This window comes from Caloenas nicobarica, chromosome 3 (assembly GCF_036013445.1).
Source record: "Caloenas nicobarica isolate bCalNic1 chromosome 3, bCalNic1.hap1, whole genome shotgun sequence".
In the NCBI taxonomy this organism is placed as follows: Eukaryota; Metazoa; Chordata; class Aves; order Columbiformes; family Columbidae; genus Caloenas; species Caloenas nicobarica.
The window spans coordinates 69,683,491-69,700,623 of NC_088247.1; positions in this window are offsets into that span (position 1 = coordinate 69,683,491).

Consider the following 17,133-nt stretch of genomic DNA (forward strand, 5'->3'; position numbering starts at 1 on the left):
AGCTAACTGCCTAAAAAAAAAATGCTGCCTTTTTTTTTTTTTAAAAAAACCCACACAACCAGTTTAATTCTAAAATGAGGGCCTAATTCTGATTCTGACTCTTTACTTGCACTGCTTTAGCTGAAATACAGAAATTAAAACCTGATTTGGCAAAAGACATCTTTAGTCATGCAAGAATGCAATCTCACTGCACAGCTGTGTGGCCCTAAAGGATCTGTGGCTCCTGGGCAAACTCTTCCTCACCCTGACGAGCCACTCCTGGTCTTCCAATGCTGGAGCATTGGCTGCACAGTGGAATCCCACCTGGGTTTCACAGGTATGTCAGAGGCTGGCTAGGGAAACTGGGGCCAGATACCAGCTAGGGATTCTCAGGTCCTACTGTTAAAAAGAGGCTGAGAAGGAGAAATGAACAGATGAGGTTTTACAGAGCAGATTGATTCTGCTTGAAGCTGGGGCCAAGTTTCAAGAGAAACCAAAGATTCACTCAATCTGGAATAATGTAGATGAAACACTTCAGACTCTTAATTTTAATAGAAACATATCCAGCAATCTCTAGATCTGAGTATATCATGGGGAAATGAAATCTCTTTGCTGTTGTGGATCTGGGTTTCATATGTCCTGCTTCCATTTACAAATGCTTAAGTCTTTAAACATGATAAAGTAAATATAAAATCTTGCTATTCTAATTTTCCAGTGCACCCCATCTCACACTATCATAACCACCTGAAAAAAAGTGCTAAGATGGAAAGAATCTGCCAGAGTGTGCAAACTCTAAAGCAACTAGTACCAAGGTGGTCTCTGCTGCATTTCAAACCCCTTTTTCAGATGAAGAATTTTGACAAGGACAATTTCCAAAGGCCAGCACTTAAATTATTATGCAAACAGTATGATAAATACAACTGTTACTGCAAGACAGTAATTAAAACTTTACTAAACTGTGGATTCCACGTAAAACCTAAGCTAAAGTATTGTAGGTTTATTCTAGTAACACTACTGATCAAAAATAACTGGGACCCTCTTTTCATGAGAGCTTGTAGAAACAAACCACTGTCATCCAACAGTTCACAAACTTCTCTAGTTTCAAGTTTTCCAGTCAGTATTTCTAACAAACACCTGTATAATCATTAACTATGCCAGTACATTTTACATCATGACTTGACTGCTAATGTACCTGATCGCTATCTTAGTCAAAATCCAAGTTTAAGAAGAAGGGAAAATTGCTCTTATGCTAATGCTTGAGAATGTTCTAAAGAAACATGTTATTGTTCAAATAGCTTTAATTGTTACAGTTCCCAAATGCAAAGCCCAATTCCGAAATAATAGTTCTCAAAGGTGATAATCTGTTCTCCTTGAGTTTTGATGTAGGAGCGTATAAGAAAAGAGGAAATATTCAGGAGGGGCAGAAAATGGACAGGAAGGAGAAGTATGAATAGAAAGCCCCGATATTCTTACCTTATTCCAAAGGTACTTAAAAATAATTTTCAGGTAAAAGGTATCATTCTTATTTCTATATGATTTTAAATGTCCACAATTACAGTATATTATCTGCCTTTTTATTAATTCATATATACCTAGATATGCATTTGGGGTACAGGGAAGGGTGGAGAACTTGTTTACATTACTTGCTAGACAGAAATGAGTCTGGTAGCTAAACTTAACATTCTTGGAGTGTAATAAAAACCAAGAGGGAAAAAAGTGACTCTGGCTGTTGTAGTTCAACTACGTCCTTTCAGTTGTAATTAATTTCCAGTAACAAAAGATACAAAGGGCTACATATGTATTCTTGAATGTACATGATTATAATTAATGTAATGTCCGTTTGAAATTTACTGTTAGTATCTATTAAAGAATAAATAATTTTACAGCTTTCTAACCTGTAGCTCTTAAGCTCTAAAGTACTGACCATAACTAATAAGCAGTGTAGTAGCATGAGTATCTGAAGTAAAACCACAGACTGCAATTTTGTTGATTGTAAATCATCATCATTTTTAATGTAAAAGCAACAGCAAATCTCTGTAATTACTGGGTGCATTTTGAATCACTTTTATGATTACTGCTCTATACCCATTAAAAATCAAAAACACTGAACTGCACAGGGTATAAAACTAGAATTATGATACACCACAAGCTATAATTGAAATCCATAAATTTCCTTACTAGTGTTCAAGATTATTTTGTTGCCAAGAATTGCAGCCCTGCAGAATTAACTTTAAAAACACTTACTTGATCTAAGAGAGTGGTACTGACAGGGACAGTAGGAGTTGCTTTGGAGTATTTAGAAAAAATAACAATTTAAAAATGTTGAGGATCAGATTTGGCACTGCCACATGTTTATATAATACATTTGGCCATCAAAATCAGAAAATTTTAAAATCTGTTCTAAATAAAAACTGAGAAGGCCAGCAGTAGTATACATACACTATGACTTAACCTACAGCACTGCCCAAGAACATTCCAGAGAGTAATAAAACATCATATATGACTTCTTTTTTTAAGCGCCCACACTCTATTTGGGCAATCTATTGCATTTCTTTTGTAATAAAAAGACAGTTGGCTTCCAGAAATACTTTTTTTTTTTTTTAGGAGGGATGGAAAGGAAATAAGAAAAATTAAATACCTCACAGCAGGAAAAGGATTTAATGTTTCTTGATATATAAAAGTGTATGATAGCTAGACATCTCAGAATACTAGAAAAAATTCAGCTGGAATAAAGCCCTTTTCATGGAAAAAAGATAATATGAACTTATATATGTGCAGGAAAGGGTTATCAGGATATTCATGGATTTGGACAGCCCAATTAACAGGGAGAGTCTGGAAGAGTTTTCCTTCTTTGAGCTATCAGAACGAAGACATTGAAGAGAGACGACTGCTCCCCTTATGCTGATGAATGTGGGGTATTCCTTGAACAGGAACTACTGTGTGGGTGAAATTAATCACCACATGCAAGGAGATAAACCCATGTTGGAGACTATGCACAGATGGAGGGGCACTGTGTTGTTCTTTTTCTTTTTCTTTTTATACTTTATCCTACTTAAACTAAGAGTCATCACTAATTTAAAAAAACTAAAAGAAGTTAGAAGACAGCTCCTACTTAAAAAAAAAGGAGAGAGAGAAAAAGAAAAAAACAACAGTTTTGAGGATCTGGAGGTGTTTTTATTAGGATGAATGACAGGAGCAAAACCAGTTTCTTAAATCAGAAAGATTCTTCCACATCAACATACTGATATCATTGTCTGCTTCCACTGGTCACCAAAGTTTATTTTAGTGCAGGTGACAGTTGTTTTTCATTCTGGTGAGGTTTTCCTAAATTAAAGGGACTGGAGAAAAAAACAAAATACACACACACAATCACACAACAAAACGCACACACATTAAGAGACAATTTGCAGATCCATCCTGCAGAACCTCCAGGGACAGAATTTGAACAGAATAAGCTAAAAAGTACACTTTGCCCTTTCCTCCCTTTCCCCCGACTTTAACATGGAAATTTATACATGACCAGATTATAACATCCTATTATGAGCCACAGTCATGGTTGAAGAAGCATTCTTTAATCTAAAAGTCCCTTTTCACTGATTTATAACTTCCCCTAAATTATCTCCTAATTTTCCCAAAGCTCCAGGCTAGGAGCAACCATGCAAAATATTTCTTGTAAAAGCAATATATTGAACTGTTTGTTTTCAGGAACAATGTGCTGAAAGTGGGTAACATCAGCATTATTTAAGAATATTTTCAGCTATTTAAAAATAAACTGTTGAGAATGCCAGACTTTGCATAAGTATATGTAGATGAATGTGTGGTTGTGCAATTAAGTATAATCTCCAGTATGTTGCAGCTTGCCCCCTCCACATTAAGATCAGCATTTGTGAATCAAAACATATTCAGTCCATTAAAACAATAATGCAAACAACACTTTAAGACACTAAATGGGTTCCCACTGCATTAACTGAAGATCTGCTGATTATACGAGTGGAGAGTAAGACAGCACTGGAGAGAAGCAGACACAGGGATGCAGATGCTGCTTTTCATCATTTTCATTTCATTCATCATTTTTTTACCCCTTCCATTGCTAAGGTTTGAAGAAATGGGAGAGTCACTTGGTTTTCTCTCACCTGGGCATCTGAACTCTCCATAGCTCTTCAATGAACTTGATTCCTTTCAGCAGCACATCCCTCCCCACTGTTTTGTTACCGTTCTGTGTTTCAGGACAGCATACATATGACTGAGCACTTGTTTTAGAGCCAGGAAGAGATTTATTCTCATTATATATGATAGTCAACTGCTCCTACTTCTGCCTTTTGCAACATCACAGCAGGTAGGTCCTCACAATGTATGGCTATCATGCAGTGCAATTAATAGAGGAACAGCCCTTCTTCAGGGATAATAGTATCAGACATTTCATTACTGGGCCACAGTTGACAGAAGAGACTTACAATAATCCTGCTGTGACTTTCCCACATAAGGGACAAGTTAGGTGGATTTAAAGGGATGAAGATCCTAGGGAGTAGAAGCATGAATGATGAATTCCTGGCAAAACAGGATACACAATGTGGAAAGAAATCTGAAGGTACCTTTTCTCTGCACAGAATGAAGGAAAGTTGTGGTATGCCCTATAAGTCTGTTCCTGTGTCAGTCATTCAATTACTCATACTTGTGTAAAGCAGGCTACTCCCAGGCCTTTGTCCCTGGCATGTTGTGTAAAGTACACCAAACTAATCAGCTAGTTTCCATTTTTGTTTGGTTGGTTTTCAATCTACCCTCTCTAAACAAAACAAACAACCCACAAACTGCAGTATACCTATCTGCCTGTTGCCAGACCTCCAAAAAGTGTAGGAAACTTATTGAGGTCTTGATGCAAGAGGAAATACATAGAACAGCAGAGACTCCTTGGAAAGAACCAATCCATCTGGTTATCCAAAGACAGACAGGAGGAGGGAGAGATATCCTTGCAAGTATACAGTAAAATCTCAAAGGCCTGCAATTAAACACCTCATTAGCCCTACCCCTAGTGACCCTGAATCAGGTCAGTATGTCTGTAGGAAGATGCAGAACAGGCACATTTATTTTTACATGACATGCCCAGTAGGAAACATTTCCTACAGCTTATACTTTTGAGTCAGACTAATATAGAAGATATGTCTGAGGGTTGAGAAATTTGATCACGATCCATGTGTGACCCAGCCACGATGTTGTTTTCTTCAGCTACGTCCTGAACAACAGAACAGATACTACACAGCATTCAATATGCATCAGGCCAGATCCTTGTCAATGACCAACACACACAGCACTCCCAAGGAGATGATTTACAGAAGCATCTCAACACCTTCCTTTAAAAACTCTGCTTCTACATGTGCACATTCCTGTAGTGCCTACAGACAAACTCTCCTTGGGCACAAAGTGCCAAACCACAGCACAGAGTTACCCTCCGTTCCCTCTACCCACGAGAAAACAAGCAGGAGCTGAAATGCTGAGCAGACATAGGTGCCTGTGCCCAGCAGACATAACATATGTAGGGGCAAAAACTCTACAAAGGAGCTCACTCACTAGGTTGGATTTATGATCACAACTAGACTAGTAGCATGGAGGGAAATGCAAGGAGATGGTCTGTTGTGTACCAAGAAAGCATGCTACCCTCTCCCAAAACTGGTGGTGTAACAGTTACCAAGAATCACAGAATCACAGAATGTTAGGGATTGGAAGGGACCTCGAAAGATCATCTAGTCCAATCCCCCTGCCAGAGCAGGAACACCCAGGTGAGGTTACACAGGAAGGCGTCCAGGCGGGTTTTGATTGTCTCCAGAGAAGGAAAATCCACAACCCCCCTGGGCAGCCTGTTCCAGTGTTCCGTCACCCTCACTGAGAAGAAGTTTCTTCTCAAATTTAAGTGGAACCTCTTGTGTTCCAGCTTGAACCCATTACCCTTTGTCTTACTGTTGGTCGCCACCAAGAAGAGCCTGGCTCCATCCTCGTGACACTCATCCTTTATATATTTATAAACATTGATGAGTTCACCCCTCAGTCTCCGCTTCTCCAAGCTAAAGAGACCCAGCTCCCTCAGCCTTTCCTCATAAGGGAGATGCTCCACTCCATCATCTTCGTGGCCCTGCGCTGGACTCTCTCCAGCAGTTCCCTGTCCTTCTTGAACTGAGGGGCCCAGAACTGGACACAATATTCCAGTGCGGTCTCACCAGGGCAGAGTAGAGGGGAAGGAGAATCTCTCTCGACCTACTAACCACCCCCCTTCTAATACACACCAAGATGCCATTGGCCTTCTTGGCCACAAGGGCACAGTGCTGGCCCATGGTCATCCTGCTGTCCACCAGGACCCCCAGGTCCCTTTCCCCTAGACTGCTCTCTAATAGAGCATTCCCCAGCCTATACTGGAACCTGGGGTTGTTCCTGCCCAGATGCAAGACTCTACATTTCCCCTTGTTATATTTCATTAAATTTTTCCCCGCCCAACTCTCTAGCCTGTCCAGATCTCGCTGGATGGCAGCACAGCCCTCTGGCGTGTCAGCCACTCCTCCCAGCTTGGTGTCATCAGCAAACTTGCTGATAGTGCACTCTGTTCCCTCATCCAAGTTGTTGATGAATATATTGAATAGTATTGGTCCCAGAACTGACCCTTGAGGCGCTCCACTAGATACAGGCCTCCAACCAGACTCTGCCCCATTGACCACGACTCTCTGGCTCCTCTCCTTCAGCCAGTTTGCAGTCCACCTCACTACCCGATCATCCAGTCCACACTTCCTCAGTTTTGCCGTGAGGATGCTGTGGGAGACAGTGTCAAATGCTTTGCTGAAGTCAAGGTAGACCACATCCACCGCTCTGCCATCGTCAATCCACCTTGTTACGTCTTCATAAAAGGCTATGAGGTTGGTCAAGCACGACTTCCCCTTGGTGAAGCCATGTTGACTGTCCCTGATGACCCTCTTATCCTTGATATGTCTTAAGATGGCACCAAGGATAAGGTGTTCCATCACTTTCCCAGGGATGGAGGTGAGGCTGACCGGTCTATAGTTGCCCGGGTCCTCCTTCTTGCCCTTTTTGAAGACTGGAGTGACATTTGCTTTCCTCCAGTCCTCAGGCACCTCTCCTGTTTCCCAAGACTTGGCAAAGATGATGGAGAGTGGTCCAGCAATGACTTCAGCCAGCTCCAGCTCCCTCAGCACCCGCAAGTGCATCCCATCTGGACCCATGGATTTATGGATGTCCAGATTGCTTAACCGGTCCCTAACCCAGTCCTCATCAATTAAGACAAACTCCTCCATTGCCCTGCCTTCCTCTGGGGCCTCAGGGGTACGGGGCTCCTCAGGACAGCCTCCGGCAGAGTAGACAGACACAAAGAAGGCATTCAGTAATTCTGCCTTCTCTGTATCTTCTGTCACCAGGGCACCCACCCCATTCATCAGTGGGCCTACATTGCCTCTGGTGTTAGTTTTATCTGCCATGTATTTGAAGAAGCTCTTTCTGTTGTCCTTGACCCCTCTTGCCAGGTTTAACTCTAAGGAGGCCTTAGCTTTCCTAGTTGCCTCCCTACATCCTTTGACAACAGCCTTATATTCTTCCCAAGTGGCCAGCCCCTCCTTCCATGATCTGTAAACTCTCCTCTTCCACTTGAGTTTGCCCAGCAGTTACCTGTTTAACAGTTACTTGTTTGATAAGGGAAGATAACAGAAAGGTGAAACAAACCTGTATTTGTTGGAACAAAATTATAATGCTGTGCAGGGAAAACCCTGTTGATACTCCCACATAAAAATGCTTTTGTTTCATTAATCAAAAAGTGATAAGATGTTTAACAGTCAACATAGACTTGTCGAGAACTAATTATTCCAAATCAGCCTAATCTCTGTATACCAGACAACAAGCCTCCCAGCATAAAAGAAATAAGTAGATGCCAAAAATCTTGACTTTATTATGTCTTTTGATACTGTTTCACAAGACATTTGTATTATCAAACTGAGGAAGCACAGCTTAAGTGAAAATAACAAATGAGTATAAAATATGAGAAAAACTACATTTAGAAACTATCTGTGCCAAATTTGAAGAGGTATCAAGAGATGTGTTGCAGGAGGCTGTCTTCAGTACAGCAATAATAATTATTTTAGTGCTGATTTGGATGGTGAAACAGATTTTTTTTTTTTTTAATATCATCAGGTCACATTCAACTCATTGAAGCATTGGTTCACAGGAGGCCAGGCTTAGGATTCAACATGGCCTTAAAATGGAGGGAGAGCCTGGTAAATAGAAGGATGTTATTTATCAGGGACAAGGGCAAGAAAGCACACCTGCTTATGAGTCATTATGTACACCCATAATGGGAAACAAATGGCTCACTCTGCTATCCAGAAGTCTTGGGGCCTCCTGTGGATCCAAGGCATGAGTCAGCAATATCATAACATTACAAAAAGGTTAACAGCCACATGGGGACAAATTGAGCAAATTATAAACTGCAAAGACAAAGTAATTCAGGTTCTGCCCAACACCAGCAAGGCCCTCACTGGGATACGGTGCCCAGACCAGCTAGGGAGAGAGTACTAGGGAAAGTGTAACCTAAAAGGAGGCTAAATGAAGTATCTTCTTTATTTTAGCAGACACATTTATGTAGGACTTTGCAGTACCCACAGGTAGCTAAAGCTTGCTCCCAGAGGAAGAGAGAAAACCTCTCTGTTCTCCATGCACCTAGCAGACGTGGCAAGAAGTAACAAGCTAAAATTATTGCACAACATAGGTAGGTAACATACTAAGAAAATAATGCTAATGGCAAAGACAGCTTAGCACTGTAAAAAGATTAATAACTGAGATTAAGGCTGTGAGTAACACAACCTCTGTAAAGTTAGACAACTGCTGATCAATCAGTAGTTTCAAAATCCAGCTCACACTTGGGGAAAGCATTTGCCACTATGTCGTCTCTATTAAGAGGTCCTGGACAAATATTTCCATCACAAAAATTACTAAGGATTAGTACTACCAGTTAGCCAAACAGCAGGAGGACATTTAGCTCCCAGTGTGGATCTGATGTCACATAAACAGAATTATCTTTACAACTTTGGCAATATCCACTTAGTCAAACCTTAGATATATTGAAGGGGAACACATGAAAAACTGCTGCACCGATTCCACTGCTTTTTCTGCTCTTTAGAGATATTCAGTTGGTTCAGTTCCATGCAGCTCTACCACTTATTTGTACAGTGGAAAAGAAGCTTGCATAAAACCGCAGGAGTCTTTTTCTAAACATATTCTTCAGCTGCAAGCTGTCTAAACAACATCCAGAGCTGTGATTTAAACATGAACCTATGGGGGGAAAAAAAAAAGAAAAAAAAAAGCTTTTCTCTTCCAACTTTTCTTGTATTTAAAAGACACTGACAGTGTTTGGAAACCTTTATACACAGTTTTGGGAATATAGGAAAAAAAACATCCTTAGAGTGTTATTCACATACACTTTTATGCCTTTTTTTCCAATCCTGAGCTGACAAAGTTGTCTACATGGACACAAGCAATAGGCTAACAGATCTGAAAAATGTGTGTTTGTCAGGAAAAGGAGCAGAAACCAGAGAATCTGAAGAAAAAGTGGGGGAGCTTATGAGTAGCCAGACAGCAACTCCTCTGAAAACATCACTTTAAATTTAAAAAAAACCCCAGGAAATCAGTTATAATGTCCGCCAAACTTCCTCCTTTAGGATTGAATGAACACACATACATGCCAGTCTACCCATCTCCAAACGAATCTCACGATTTCACCAAAGTCAAAAAGTTATCTCCTTGGGTTATATAGCTCCAAAACAATGTGATAGGAATTCACACTCTAAAAGCCTTTTTTCTCAACTTGGCTGCTCTTGAAACTTCTTTACTACAGCTCATATTTTCTTTCCAAGTTTAGCTCCTCTTAGGCAATTTAAGCTCAGTAAGGCATCAATATTTAATGTACAGGAAATAGGCTAAAAATCCTTCTGAAAGGGCTATCCAGCATCAGTAAATAAATTATAGCCCAATTACCAACTCTTTCAGTTTCTTGCCTTCTAAATATTTTTTTCACATACCAAAAAGCATCTCTTCCTTACTGATTACATTTTCTATTCCCTTACTTCTACCTGAGAAATGGAAAACCATCCAGAATTTCACCATACTGTCTGACAGGCTAGGGCTTACTTCACAAGTCTCCAAACTGGAAAAAGGGGAGAAACGAGAGGAAAGCAAAAAGAACAAAACAGAACAGAAACAAACCAAACAAAACCAAACCAACCAGACAAAAAAACTCCCCAAAGCCCCATAAACAATCAAAACACCACACCACTAACAGAAAAGGGCTCCAGATCGATTTAATGGCATGTGGGTGGCAACATAAATGGAGGGGCAGCACCCACAAACTCAGCAGCTTGTTTCAAAGAGAAAGGACTTTTACCAGTTCATTAAAATAGCAGCTATTAAAAATGTTTTAAAAGTCACTTAGATCAAGGCAAGGTTGCAACCAAGAACCATAATTGTTACATTTTTTAATTTAGAACTTTGAAAGCAGAATCATAGGTCCCTAGCAAAGACCTCAGTTTGTTCCCAACAAAATCAACGGTAAAATTTCCACCAGTTTCATGATAGAGGATAACGTGGTCAGAGCCTACATACCTGCCAGAATCTATTGTAAATATGCTTTTACTTTTAATAATCCTACTATAGAAAAGGCAACTGATAACACTTGCTGCTTAAACTACAGAAGTTTCCTCTTGTATCAAAGATCTATTTATCTACCAACGCACATGTTCTGCACGTCTCACTTCCAAGCAGCTAGGAAATCAACTGCAGAAAAAGTACATGAAAGTAAAATTCCGTGCTGCAGTCTGTTTAGAAAGCATTACCAAATCCTTAAGCTATAACCTAAATATTCATGCATAATATAAAACCTGTAAATATTGCTCTCATAGCATATTATCCCTTGTCTGTGTGATATAGGTTACCACTAATAGATCACTACTACTCAGGTAACTACCTGAAAGAATCTACAGAAAAGATTTGTGGGTTTTTTGTAAATACAACACTTTGCAAGCCAAACTGGCACTAAAATTAGAGCAGTGCCATTTAGAATGGATTTTTTTCTCTTTCATCAGCAGAAGCCAGAGAAGTAGAACAATGTATCAGCAAATCTTGGGGGGAGGGGAGGTGGTAGACAAAAGAAGAGCAGCAGAAACCACGTACTACTAAAGAGCCAAGATAAGTTCTGGGAGGGACTGTCTAAAGAATCAAGTGTTAGTGAAAACACCTGAATCACTCTGAAAGTCGTTCTTAAGACACCACCTCTATAAGTTCATAACAGAATTTAAATAATGTGTTTAATCTGAAGGAAAAACAATGCTACTACAGTTAAAAATAGCACATCTTGAAAATTTAAAATTAGACACTTATGAACTGAAAACTATCAAGTGCATGAAGTGTACATTTGTACTGCACAAAGTATCAGGGAAAATGACAAAAATAGAAAGATTCTGAAGTTAGAATGTACTGACTAAAAGGGGGAAAATGTTTTTGTCCAATTGCATAGCAAACTCAAATTAGAGAAAGACGTTTTACAATGATAAATATGGCAAAAGAGAGGAGGAGAATAAAATGAAAACAAGCTTTTGAAATTCTTCCACTACCTTTGCCTTAAATTTAATTCATATTCACTGTAAGTATGAAGTTATTTCTTATTAAAAATATTATGCTCATCTCCTTATCCATGTAGGAAGCCATTAAAAGATCTAGAAAACAAATTCTATGAAAACAGTTAGTTCTGGACAAATCTGTGTTCCTTCCAAAACCAAAACCACCATACACGCACAGAGGAAGGATACAAAGCAACAGTTTATTTCCTGTTAGACACCATGAGAATTGATTTAATGAATCCGGTGGTCGCATAAACAGTTCTTTTTAACATACATAAATTTAAGATACAAATTCTCTTTTAAGTAAGTTTCCAGCTCTAAAATGAAATAATCCCTTAGGGAAACACCTCAATCCTTTACAACTTGAATTAATACCCGTTACTAAGGGCTCATATGAAAACCACCCAATTTTGTAAGTGAGTAGTATTTTATAAAATGCACAGCACCCACACTATCACGTACTTGCTACAGTATTCATACAAGCTGGCTTCAAGAAGAGACTCAGACTACTAATTACCATAATCTTTGCTTCCATTGATAGGCATAAAACTTACCTCTGACAAGTGGTATTGCAGATTATCTAAACTCCGTTGGAAAAATATCCCAAACTGGTTAAATTCTATGCAGTGCTACTTATACTTATAGAAGTAAATGAGCACTGAGGCTAACAGTCTGGGAGAACCCAGGAACAAGTCTGGCTCAGCTGATTTCCATTGCTACCTGATAGCAATTAAGTTAGTTCCCTTCCTTTCACTATGCAGCACGTGCTTGTCCTTCTGTCAAAAATAATAAAATCCTTTTCCCCAGGGGTATGGTTGCATAAGGACCCAAAGAACTACTGAAAGGAGAATTTTTCCACACTGCATCAAACCCTGAGATTCTAGACCACAAATCTGGGAAATAAAGTCAGCTTTTTAGGAGACCTTCGCAATAACCTTTGCTGGAGATACCAATCTTGCTTCTTAAAGAGATACAAATTAAATGACATTGGATTTTTTGCTTGGTTTTGACATTATTGGCAATGTCACACACACTTTTTTTACTTCCAATCACTGCCTGCATGAAGTATGTCCTTAGAGCATGCAATTTTTAACTCTGGACAGAAACCAGCTAGTGGTATTCCTGTCAAACTTTCTCTGGCTCCATCTTACTCCACAAGATATGGAGCATTATTTTTACCACTGTGTAAATATCAAGTGTATGTGAAAATCTTCTCCCTGAAATATTCTCTTGGCAAAATCTTCTTTAGAAGTTATTATAGCAAAAGTCCAATAAGTTTTCTTCACATGAAAATAATAAAGCAGGTGAACTTAAAGTGACTCTTTTTCCAGATCTCTTGGTCTAGTTTCAGCCACATTTCCTTATTTTCTGTTTTTATCCTTTTTTGAATGTTAACACCTTAAAATGAACAAACCTTCTTGGTTAGTAATTCCCACAGTTCTCTTTATTAACTCTTGAGTTTCTTCAGGTTAGAGTTTTAAAATGGGATTTCCTTGTGATGTTTGGTCTGATAGGAAAGAGAATGTAGACTCAGGGCCTGAAATAGTCACTCATTCTTATCTTTAGGTTGAAATTCTTAGCCTAGGAACTAGCACACGTAGATCTGTAAAAGACCTTCTCAAGGGCAAGTTAAATTCTTGATGATTCTTTATTCTGGTACTTCTCATTCCCTAGCTATGGAAAAAGCTCCGTTAAACTAATAGCTGGATATTTAGGAGGAAATCTTAACTACGAGGTATAGAAACAATCAGAGATTAATTTGTATAAAAATTCTCAATGCAGCCCAACACAAGCAGCTATTAGTAGAACAGATTTCAACAAAATTTGAAAAAAAAAAGCCATTTTGGCAACCACTAAATAATCAGACAAGAATTCAGAGATGCTGCGATTAGAAGCTATTATCATGATCACATGATTAGCATTAACAAATTATTAAAAAAAAAAAACAAAACAACAAAAACAAAACAGCCAACTTTCAACACTTTTGCATTGAACTCACAATGTTTGATGATGTTACAATTTATTTTTTAACAATACATTCAGCCTAGCTTCAAAAAGACCAGGTCAGTCCCATACATGTGTTCAAAAGCTATAATACATCCTGCTTTTTCTAGATCAATCCCTACTTTCTGCCACAGAACTGAGACTGGAGGGACTTTGTATAACTGCAGCTTGTGGCAGTTTTAAGATCAAAGTCTAGTGCGTTGGCTCTGTGAGACAAGGACTTGGGCTCAGCCACCTGTGCTGGTCAACCAGAAGGCTGCTGGGGACACTGAGCGTGAAGGAGAGAGAAGTGACAGCCCCACTATCCTGAGTGTGTGAGAAAGTGTCTCTTCTCATCAGAGCATGGAGGAGGAGAGAGAAGGATCCAAATTACAGTCTGGGAATCTGGGGTAGCAGGAGAAGGAGATGGAATAAAAGTCACCCAGACCCTGGGACAGGGTGGGGTCAAGTGAGAAAGACAGAGTGTTGTCATTTCCAGCTGTACAAAAAGGTATCACTGCATTAGTTCTGTCTTTCCATCCAAACAGATTTTGGTTAACACTTCCCAGCTTTGTTGAGCGAATTCAGATCAGAGAGAAAAAGGTTAGGGAGAACAAAGGCGAAAGGTGTACATTCTTGGTGGGAAAGGGATTGCTCTTAGGGAAGAAGATAGTATTCCTTGAGCCAGACATAGGGGAGATGATTTAGGAGAAGTTGGGAAATGGGGAACTCTGGGGTCCACAGCAGGCTCTGGGACAGCAGGGCTGGTAGATGCAGAGCCCGAGGGACAGGAGCTTGCTGGTGCAGAAGAGTCACTCCCAGCAAACATCTCTATCCACAAACCAAGAGTACAGATGCAGAACTGGCTCCCACTCCCAGTTTTGGTTTTTAAGGGTGGTTGTTTTTTTTTTTCTCTATGGTATATTGACTTATTAGGTTTTTGGTTTATACTGGCTTTTGGCCTTCTTCACAGCATGAATAGCCTAGCTCCAGCTCTCAGCCACTGAAGCTCTCAATGCCTTTTTCTGCTAATAAAAATATTTCCTTCTGTGCATGTGAGAGCATGGCCAAGTGGCCACTTAACTAACTCTGGGAAAAAAAAAACAGTACAAGCTTTTCTTAGTCTGTGACTGAAAGGCAAGGGTTTTTTTCCAGCTTTTTAACTCTTTTCTTAACCACACCAGGTCAGAAGCAGACTTAATTTCCCTGTAAAGTTCCCACTGACAAATGCAGTGGTAACACCACATGCCTGCTTTAGGGTGTGGATCCTCAAAACCAACACAATTCTTCTTTGGACAAAAGAACTTGTGCAAAACGTATATTTGTACCCAGTTGTAAGTTTTATTTGCTATATATTATTAACATTTCTCTCTGATTTTAAGTTACCGAGAGGACAGCTGTAAACAACTATGTGAACTTGATCCCAGCCAATATACATTAATGGAGATTTCAGAGAACATTTACCAAACATTTATTCTGGCACAAATCTGTAAGATCTACCCTCAGAAGCCTACCTTGCTGCTGTTCAAGCTGCTAATGGTGATATTTAAAACTCTGAAATGTTCTGATTTTTTTTTCTTTTTTTTTATTTTTGGAATGCGACTGCTGTATTTATCATTCTCGTCTCATGTCATCCTGTTCTCACCCACCACAACAATTACAGTCGGTAAGGGTGTGCTTGTTAGCTGATTTAAATTCAAACGCTTCATACCAAACCCAGCGTCAAATGAAATCACTGGCAAAACCCCCGCTGACTTCACTGGGAATGAGACTAACTGGAGGAGCAAGGTTCCCATGAGAGGCGTGCATCACTGCCATTCACATCCTGCTGAGTTTGTGAGAACCAGGACAAGATACTATTTGAAGGCCCTTCTACTTGTGTTTCACGTGACACACCACTTCTCTTTTGTTTTGCAAAATCGTAGGAAAAGTTTTTTTACTATCTGCAAGCAACAAACCAAAGAGGCTGAATGAGTCACTGGAGACAGTTTTGGGCCAGCTTGGCTCGCAAACTGCCAGTGTCAGGGAAGGTTCACCCAGTTCTCCCCTTCCTGCTGCACAGCCGGTCCCAAAATAATGCGGCAGTGCTAAACATAGCACCGCCGTGCTCTTTTAATAGACGATGATTCCTGCAGCATGTACAAGCCACCACATTTGTCAAGATAAGCGCATCAATATGAGATGTCATATTAACCTAGACAAAGAGATTGAACCAGATAGCTTTGTCAAACACCAAGCAAAGGGGCTCATTCAAACTGACAAAGCAAGACATTTAAAAGTTGAACCTACCAATCTAGTCTTAATTCATTGTGTCCTCTCCTGCTTTGGAAGAGTCTCTAACCAGTAAGTGAGCTCCTGTAAGTGATATAATAAATTCATTCCTAATCTGCAATAACAATATTCCTGTCACTTCAAACCCCTCTGCTGCACTCTTCAAAATTTTGTAATAGCTGGTAGTATGTTTCAGATTATACATATGGATCTACATATGTTAGTGGATAAGGACTCTTCATAATTACATGTGCACATAGGGTATAACTCATAGGCAAAATTAACAGGCATAACTAATTGCCATATAGCCAAGTTACTGATTATTCCTTGATCTCTGTTACTTACACACAATGAAGTTTACTCTGAATTGTAAAGCAATGGACAAAGATGCTGCAGTAGTGGGTCCCAATGCTTCATCATTCTAAAATTCTTCATGACTTGAGGTAATTTCTTCAATTTCACATCTGAAATCAGGGACACAGCTGCCCTATATATTATGGTATATGTGAACTAGTGGTATTGGTCATAAACAAAACTAAAAATGTGGTTCACAAGATTACTTCATTGGGGAGAAATTATCTCAGTTTCTTTGGTATTCCTCACACATAGTTGTGTGTATGGGCTTCATCATCCTATATATGGCAGAGACAGAAGCTCTGGGGGTGTGGGTGTCAACAGAAATATTTTCATTAAAATGTGTTTTCTGCTCAGAAAGACTTATTATCACCAAACTTCTTTAAAACAGACAAGTTTATCGGTGTATGGACATGAAACCAGTAGTTATACTTCTGCTATACCACTGGTGGTGTTGCTGTTGAGATGCAGTATGCACACAAGACCTCACATTATGTGAGAAAATTCAGTTCAGCTTTACACTGCAAAGGTTTGACTGAACCATGTCCTTTGGGAGAAGAAAAAGACTTCAGGGAACTACAAGAGGGAAGGCATTTCTCTTTTGCCAGGGACCTGTACGTTTGGCTTTTCCTTCAAACTTGGAGCTGTGTTGGAGTACAAGGGACAGATCCCCCTTACAGGGCAGCTGCTGCCGCTGGTGGTGACAGGCAGCTCAGCCCTACACAGCTCCTCAGAGCTGAGGCCGCACACTCCCCTTCTCCTCTGCCGGTCCTCACCACCACCAGAGCTGAGAAAATACACTGGGGACCTGAACATGATCATAGAAAGGGGGCGAGAAGGTGGCGGAGTTCATACTATCCTCTCTTAGGACTCCACCTTTAATATACCCTAA